Source organism: Eleutherodactylus coqui, chromosome 8 (genome assembly GCF_035609145.1).
Source record: "Eleutherodactylus coqui strain aEleCoq1 chromosome 8, aEleCoq1.hap1, whole genome shotgun sequence".
Classification (NCBI taxonomy): Eukaryota; Metazoa; Chordata; class Amphibia; order Anura; family Eleutherodactylidae; genus Eleutherodactylus; species Eleutherodactylus coqui.
Genome location: NC_089844.1, coordinates 6,364,220 through 6,373,036, shown reverse-complemented (window position 1 = coordinate 6,373,036; position 8,817 = coordinate 6,364,220). Strand labels below are relative to the sequence as shown.

The following is an 8,817-nucleotide window of genomic DNA, read 5'->3' as shown; positions in this document are numbered from 1 at the left end:
GCTACTCCGACACTATTACTACTACTCCTCCGTCGCTACTCCGACACTATTACTACTACTCCTCCGTCGCCACTCCAACACTACTATTACCACTACTCCGTCGCTACTCCGACACTATTACTACTACATTGCTACACCGACACTATTACTACTACTCCTCTGTCGCTACTCCGACACTATTACTACTACTACGCCGTCGCTACTCCGACACTATTACTACTACTACTCCATGGCTACTCCGACAATATTACTACTACTACTCCGTCGCTACTCCGACAATACTACTACTACTACTCCATCGCTACTCCGGCAATATTACTACTACTACTCCGTCGCTACTCCGACAATATTATTACTACTACTCCGTCGCTACTCCGACAATATTACTACTACTACTCCGTCGCTACTCCGACAATATTACTACTACTACTCCAATATTACTACTGCTACTCCAACACTATTACTACTACTACTACTCCGTTGCTACTCCGACAATATTATTACTACTAATCCGTCGCTACTCCGACACTATTACTACTACTACTCCGACACTATTACTACTACTCCGACACTATTACTACTACTCCGACACTATTACTACTAATCCGTCGCTACGCCGACACTATTACTATGCCGTAGCTCCTCCGACACTATTACTACTACTACTCCGATATTACTACTACTACTCCAACACTGTTACTACTACTACTCCAACACTGTTACTACTACTACTCCGTCGCTACTCTGACTCTATTACTACTACTACTACTGCGTCGCTACTCCGACACTATTATTACTACTACTCCGACACTATTATTACTAATCCGTCGCTACTCCGAAACTATTACTACTCAGTAGCTACTCCGACACTATTACTACTCCGACACTATTACTACTACTACTACTCCGACACTATTACTACTGCTACTCCGACACTATTACTACTACTACTCCATTGCTACTCCGACACTATTATTACTACTACTCCGTCGCTACTCCGACACTATTACTACTAATCCGTCGCTACTCCGACACTATTAGTATTACTACGCCGTAGCTACTCCGACACTATTACTACTACTACTCCGTCGCTACTCTGACACTATTACTACTACTACTCCGTCGTTACTCCGACACTATTACTACTACTACTCCGTCGCTACTCCGACACGACTACTACTACTACTCCGACACTATTACTACTGCTACTCCGACACTATTACTACTACTACTCCATTGCTACTCCGACACTATTATTACTACTACTCCGTCGCTACTCCGACACTATTACTACTAATCCGTCGCTACTCCGACACTATTAGTATTACTACGCCGTAGCTACTCCGACACTATTATTACTACTACTCCGTCGCTACTCTGACACTATTACTACTACTACTCCGTCGTTACTCCGACACTATTACTACTACTACTCCGTCGCTACTCCGACACGATTACTACTACTACTCCGACACTATTACTACTCCGACACTATTACTACTCCGACACTATTACTACTCCGACACTATTACTACTACTACTACTCCGTCGCTACTCTGACACTACTACTACTAATCCGTCGCTACTCCGACCCTATTACTACTACTTCTCCGTCGCTACTCCGACACTATTACTACTACTCCTCCTCTGTCGCTACTCCGACACTATTACTACTACTCCTCCGTCGCTACTCCGACACTATTACTACTACTCCTCCGTCGCTACTCCGACACTATTACTACTACTCCTCCGTCGTTACTCCGACACTATTACTACTACTACTCCGTCGCTACTCCGACACGATTACTACTACTACTCCGACACTATTACTACTCCGACAGTATTACTACTCCGACACTATTACTACTCCGACACTATTACTACTCCGACACTATTACTTTACTACTCCGACACTATTACTACTACTACTACTCCGTCGCTACTCTGACACTACTACTACTAATCCGTCGCTACTCCGACCCTATTACTACTACTTCTCCGTCGCTACTCCGACACTATTACTACTACTCCTCCTCTGTCGCTACTCCGACACTATTACTACTACTCCTCCGTCGCTACTCCGACACTATTACTACTACTCCTCCGTCGCTACTCCGACACTATTACTACTACTCCTCCGTCGCTACTCCGAAACTATTACTACTACTCCTCCGTCGCTACTCCGACACTATTACTACTACTCCTCCGTCGCTACTCCGACACTATTACTACTACTCCTCCGTCGCTACTCCGACACTATTACTACTACTCCTCCGTCGCTACTCCGAAACTATTACTACTACTCCTCCGTCGCTACTCCGACACTATTATTACTACTACTCCGTCGCTACTCTGACACTATTACTACTACTACTCCGTCGTTACTCCGACACTATTACTACTACTACTCCGTCGCTACGCCGACACGATTACTACTACTACTCCGACACTATTACTACTACTCCTCCGTCGCTACTCCGACACTATTACTACTACTCCTCCGTCGCTACTCCGACACTATTACTACTACTCCTCCGTCGCTACTCCGACACTATTACTACTACTCCTCCGTCGCTACTCCGAAACTATTACTACTACTCCTCCGTCGCTACTCCGACACTATTATTACTACTACTCCGTCGCTACTCTGACACTATTACTACTACTACTCCGTCGTTACTCCGACACTATTACTACTACTACTCCGTCGCTACGCCGACACGATTACTACTACTACTCCGACACTATTACTACTCCGACACTATTACTACTCCGACACTATAACTACTCCGACACTATTACTACTCCGACACTATTACTACTACTACTACTCCGTCGCTACTCTGACACTACTACTACTAATCCGTCGCTACTCCGACCCTATTACTACTACTTCTCCGTCGCTACTCCGACACTATTACTACTACTCCTCCTCTGTCGCTACTCCGACACTATTACTACTACTCCTCCGTCGCTACTCCGACACTATTACTACTACTCCTCCGTCGCTACTCCGACACTATTACTACTACTCCTCCGTCGTTACTCCGACACTATTACTACTACTACTCCGTCGCTACTCCGACACGATTACTACTACTACTCCGACACTATTACTACTCCGACACTATTACTACTCCGACACTATTACTACTCCGACACTATTACTTTACTACTCCGACACTATTACTACTACTACTACTCCGTCGCTACTCTGACACTACTACTACTAATCCGTCGCTACTCCGACCCTATTACTACTACTTCTCCGTCGCTACTCCGACACTATTACTACTACTCCTCCTCTGTCGCTACTCCGACACTATTACTACTACTCCTCCGTCGCTACTCCGACACTATTACTACTACTCCTCCGTCGCTACTCCGACACTATTACTACTACTCCTCCGTCGCTACTCCGAAACTATTACTACTACTCCTCCGTCGCTACTCCGACACGATTACTACTACTCCTCCGTCGCTACTCCGACACTATTACTACTACTCCTCCGTCGCTACTCCGAAACTATTACTACTACTCCTCCGTCGCTACTCCGACACTATTACTACTACTCCTCCGTCGCTACTCCGAAACTATTACTACTACTCCTCCGTCGCTACTCCGACACTATTACTACTACTACTCCGTCGCTACTCCGACACGATTACTACTACTACTCCGACACTATTACTACTCCGACACTATTACTACTCCGACACTATTACTACTCCGACACTATTACTACTCCGACACTATTATTACTCCGACACTATTACTACTACTACTACTCCATCGCTACTCTGACACTACTACTACTAATCCGTCGCTACTCCGACCCTATTACTACTACTTCTCCGTCGCTACTCGACACTATTACTACTACTCCTCCGTCGCTACTCCGACACTATTACTACTACTCCTCCGTCGCTACTCCGGCACTATTACTACTACTCCTCCGTCGCTACTCCGACACTATTACTACTACTCCTCCGTCGCTACTCCGAAACTATTACTACTACTCCTCCGTCGCTACTCCGACACTATTACTACTACTACTCCGTCGCTACTCCGACACTATTACTACTACTCCTCCGTCGCTACTCCGAAACTATTACTACTACTCCTCCGTCGCTACTCCGACACTATTACTACTACTCCTCCGTCGCTACTCCGAAACTATTACTACTACTCCTCCGTCGCTACTCCGACACTATTACTACTACTCCTCCGTCGCTACTCCGACACTATTACTACTACTCCTCCGTCGCTACTCCGACACTATTACTACTACTACTCTGTCGTTACTCCGACACTATTACTACTACTACTCCGTCGCTACTCCGACACGATTACTACTACTACTCCGACACTATTACTACTCCGACACTATTACTACTACTACTACTCCGGTGCTACTCCGACCCTATTACTACTACTACTCCGTCGCTACTCCAACACTATTACTACTAATCCGTCGCTACTCCGACACTATTATTACTACTACTCCGACACTATTACTACTAATCCATCGCTACTCCGACACTATTACTACTACTACTCCGACACTATTACTACTAATCCGTCGCTACTCCGACACTATTACTATTACTACTCCGTAGCTACTCCAACACTATTACTACTACTACTCCGACACTATTACTACTGCTACTCCGACACTATTACTACTGCTACTCCGACACTATTACTACTGCTACTCCGACACTATTACTACTGCTACTCCGACACTATTACTACTCCTGCGTCTCTTCTCGGACACTATTACTAATACTCCAGCGTCGCTACTCCGACCCTATTACTAATACTCCTCCGTCGCTACTCCAGCACTATTATTATTACTCCGTCGCTACTCTGACACTATTACTACTACTACTCCGTCGCTACTCCGACACTATTACTACTACTACTCCGTCGCTACTCCGACACTATTACTAATACTACTCCGTCGCTACTCCGACACTATTACTAATACTACTCCGTCGCTACTCCGACACTATTACTAATATTACTCCGTCGCTACTCCGACACTATTACTAATATTACTCCGTCGCTACTCCAACACTATTACTAATACTACTCCGTCACTACTCCGACACTATTAGTACTATTACGCCGACACTATTACTACTGCTACTCCAACACTATTTCTATTACTACTCGGTCGCTACTCGGACTCTATTAGTACTACTACTCCATCACTACTCCGACACTATTACTACTACTATTCCTCCGTCGCTACTCCGACACTATTACTACTACTCCTCCATCGCTACTCCGACACTATTACTACTACTACTCCGTCGCTACTCCGACACTGTTACTACTACTCCTCCGTCGCTACTCCGACACTATTACTACTACTCCTCCTCTGTCGCTACTCCGACACTATTACTACTACTCCTCCGTCGCTACTCCGACACTATTACTACTACTCCTCCGTCGCTACTCCGACACTATTACTACTACTCCTCCGTCGCTACTCCGACACTATTACTACTACTCCTCCGTCGCTACTCCGACACTATTACTACTACTCCTCCGTCGCTACTCCGACACTATTACTACTACTCCTCCGTCGCTACTCCGACACTATTACTACTACTCCTCCGTCGCTACTCCGACACTATTACTACTACTCCTCCGTCGCTACTCCGACACTATTACTACTACTCCTCCGTCGCTACTCCGACACTATTACTACTACTCCTCCGTCGCTACTCCGACACTATTACTACTACTCCTCCGTCGCTACTCCGACACTATTACTACTACTCCTCCGTCGCTACTCCGACACTATTACTACTACTCCTCCGTCGCTACTCCGACACTATTACTACTACTCCTCCGTCGCTACTCCGACACTATTACTACTACTCCTCCGTCGCTACTCCGACACTATTACTACTACTCCTCCGTCGCTACTCCGACACTATTACTACTACTCCTCCGTCGCTACTCCGACACTATTACTACTACTCCTCCGTCGCTACTCCGACACTATTACTACTACTCCTCCGTCGCTACTCCGACACTATTACTACTACTCCTCCGTCGCTACTCCGACACTATTACTACTACTCCTCCGTCGCTACTCCGACACTATTACTACTACTCCTCCGTCGCTACTCCGACACTATTACTACTACTCCTCCGTCGCTACTCCGACACTACTATTACCACTACTCCGTCGCTACTCCGACACTATTACTACTACATTGCTACACCGACACTATTACTACTACTCCGTCGCTACTCCGACACTATTACTACTACATTGCTACTCCGACACTATTACTACTACATTGCTACTCCGACACTATTACTACTACATTGCTACTCCGACACTATTACTACTACTACTCCGTCGCTTCTCCGACACTATTACTACTACTACTCCGACACTATTATTACTACTACTGCTCCGTCGCTACTCCGACACTATTACTACTACTCCTCCGTCGCCACTCCAACACTACTATTACCACTACTCCGTCGCTACTCCGACACTATTACTACTACATTGCTACACCGACACTATTACTACTACTCCGTCGCTACTCCGACACTATTACTACTACATTGCTACTCCGACACTATTACTACTACTACTCCGTCGCTACTCCGACACTATTACTACTCCGTTGCTACTCCAACACTATTACTACTACTACTCTGACACTATTACTACTGCTACTCCGACACTATTATTACTACTACTGCTCCGTCGCTACTCCAACACTATTACTACTGCTACTCTGACACTATTACTACTACTCCTCCGTCACTATTACTACTACTACTCCGACACTATTATTACTACTACTCCGACACTATTATTACTACTACTCCGACACTATTACTACTACTACTCCGACACTATTACTACTACTACTCCGACACTATTACTACTACTACTCCGACACTATTACTACTACTACTCCGACACTATTACTACTACTACTCCGACACTATTACTACTACTACTCTGACACTATTAGTACTACTACTCCGACACTATTAGTACTACTACTCCGACACTATTAGTACTACTACTCTGACACTATTAGTACTACTACTCCGACACTATTCTGATACTGTAGCAATACTATTCTGACGCTACTTTTTGGCTGTAAAATAAAAGTTGTCAGCTTTGTTGTAATTCACTTCCCAAGGCAGGGGGGAAATAACACCATTGATGTCCCACTTATTACACAAGGTATTTTAAAGATTTTTCGATCTGCTGCTACACTGTAAAATCACGGACGTGCGCACAGATACTTTCACTCCTCAGCAGCCGAAACTTCACAAAATTAACCCAGAAAATGAAACCAACTCAAATCAAAAATATTAAAAAAGGCAAACAAATCTTTTGCAGACCAAGTAATAAGATGGCCTTCATTCCACCTCCCAACTTAATTAACACCTTGACAATTAAAGTAACGCTGATTCATCAAAATATTTTCCTATCTGCCATCCCCGAGGAGCGCAGAAAGCGCTTAGAGTAGCAGTGTTCGCGCCGGATCCACGAGCAACGCAGAACGCCTCCCCCGAGCTCAAAAATAATTAAGAGAATGGAGAATGCTGCCAACGCGGCTTCGGACTGCGTTAGCAAAATCTCGGACAATCTATAAAAATGACAATCCAAAAAAAAGGTAATTAGGAGGAGCCGAGAGGGCGATTAGGGTGATTTAGGGTAATTAGAGTTACCAAGAGGTAAAACAAAAAAATTAAAATATCAAGCGTAAAAGCTGAAGTGCTGAGAGTGAGGCGGTTATGTAAGGAGTGACGGCACGCTGCGGCCGCTCCCCAATAGGCTGATGTTACCGCAGATCTGAGGACGCAGTAATGTGGAGGTAATTAGCGAGTCTACAGATATTACAATCAACCTGCAGAATGGGAATGAGGCGAGCGCGCCCGGCAGCCAGCGCACAAAAACCGGCCTGCAGCTAAATAGATAGACTTCCCGCGGGGACCCTGTTATTGGGGCCTCATCACCTATTTTAACTTGTATTTCACTTCCCTGCGATTCGGATGAGCAAAAACTAGACGCGGCGAACAGAAACCACAGCGTAGCGGCGCCACAGAGCAGACACGGCATCTGCCCGTGGGGAGGAAAGGAGAGGGCAAAATCTGCAGCTTTCTAATGAAGATTTTCAGTGAAATTTGACAGATTTAGCCGGTGAAGATACAAAACCCCGGCGGCGCCGCACTCGCTCCTCCGCTACCTGGATGCGACGCACAAAACCCCGGCGGCGCCGCACTCGTCCTCCGCTACCTGGATGCGACGCACAAAACCCCGGAGGCGCTGCACTCGCTCCTCCGCTACCTGGATGCGACGCACAAAACCCCGGCGGCGCCGCACTCGCTCCTCCGCTACCTGGATGCGACGCACAAAACCCCGGCGGCGCCGCACTCGCTCCTCCGCTACCTGGATGCGACGCACAAAACCCTGGCGGCGCCGCACTCGCTCCTCCGCTACCTGGATGCCACGCACAAAACCCCGGCGGCGCCGCACTCGCTCCTCCGCTACCTGGATGCCACGCACAATGCGATGCTGCGCCGCCCCGTTATATTCTCGCTCTCCTCTTCTGTCCGTCACGATTTTTACTGCATTTTAAAAATGAAGATGAAAAAGTCTAAACAAGAGAAATCCCAGGAAGCGGCGGCGGTCCCCGCGCAGCGCAACAATCTCACTTAATTAAAAACACAGGAAAGCTTATCCTTGAAAGGCGAACGCCATCCTCCCCGCCCCCGCTAGACAGGCGGCTCGCCTGATGCCCCGAGTGATGAATCAATCA

The 8,817-nt window shown here is 46.5% G+C and overlaps 1 protein-coding gene across 9 annotated transcripts in view; it reads right to left on the bottom strand.

Moving 5' to 3' along the window:
* R3HDM1 (R3H domain containing 1) overlaps positions 1-8,817 on the bottom strand; it is a 194,419-nt gene that overhangs the window by 41,700 nt on the left and 143,902 nt on the right. The gene's annotated exons all lie outside the window — the stretch shown is intronic.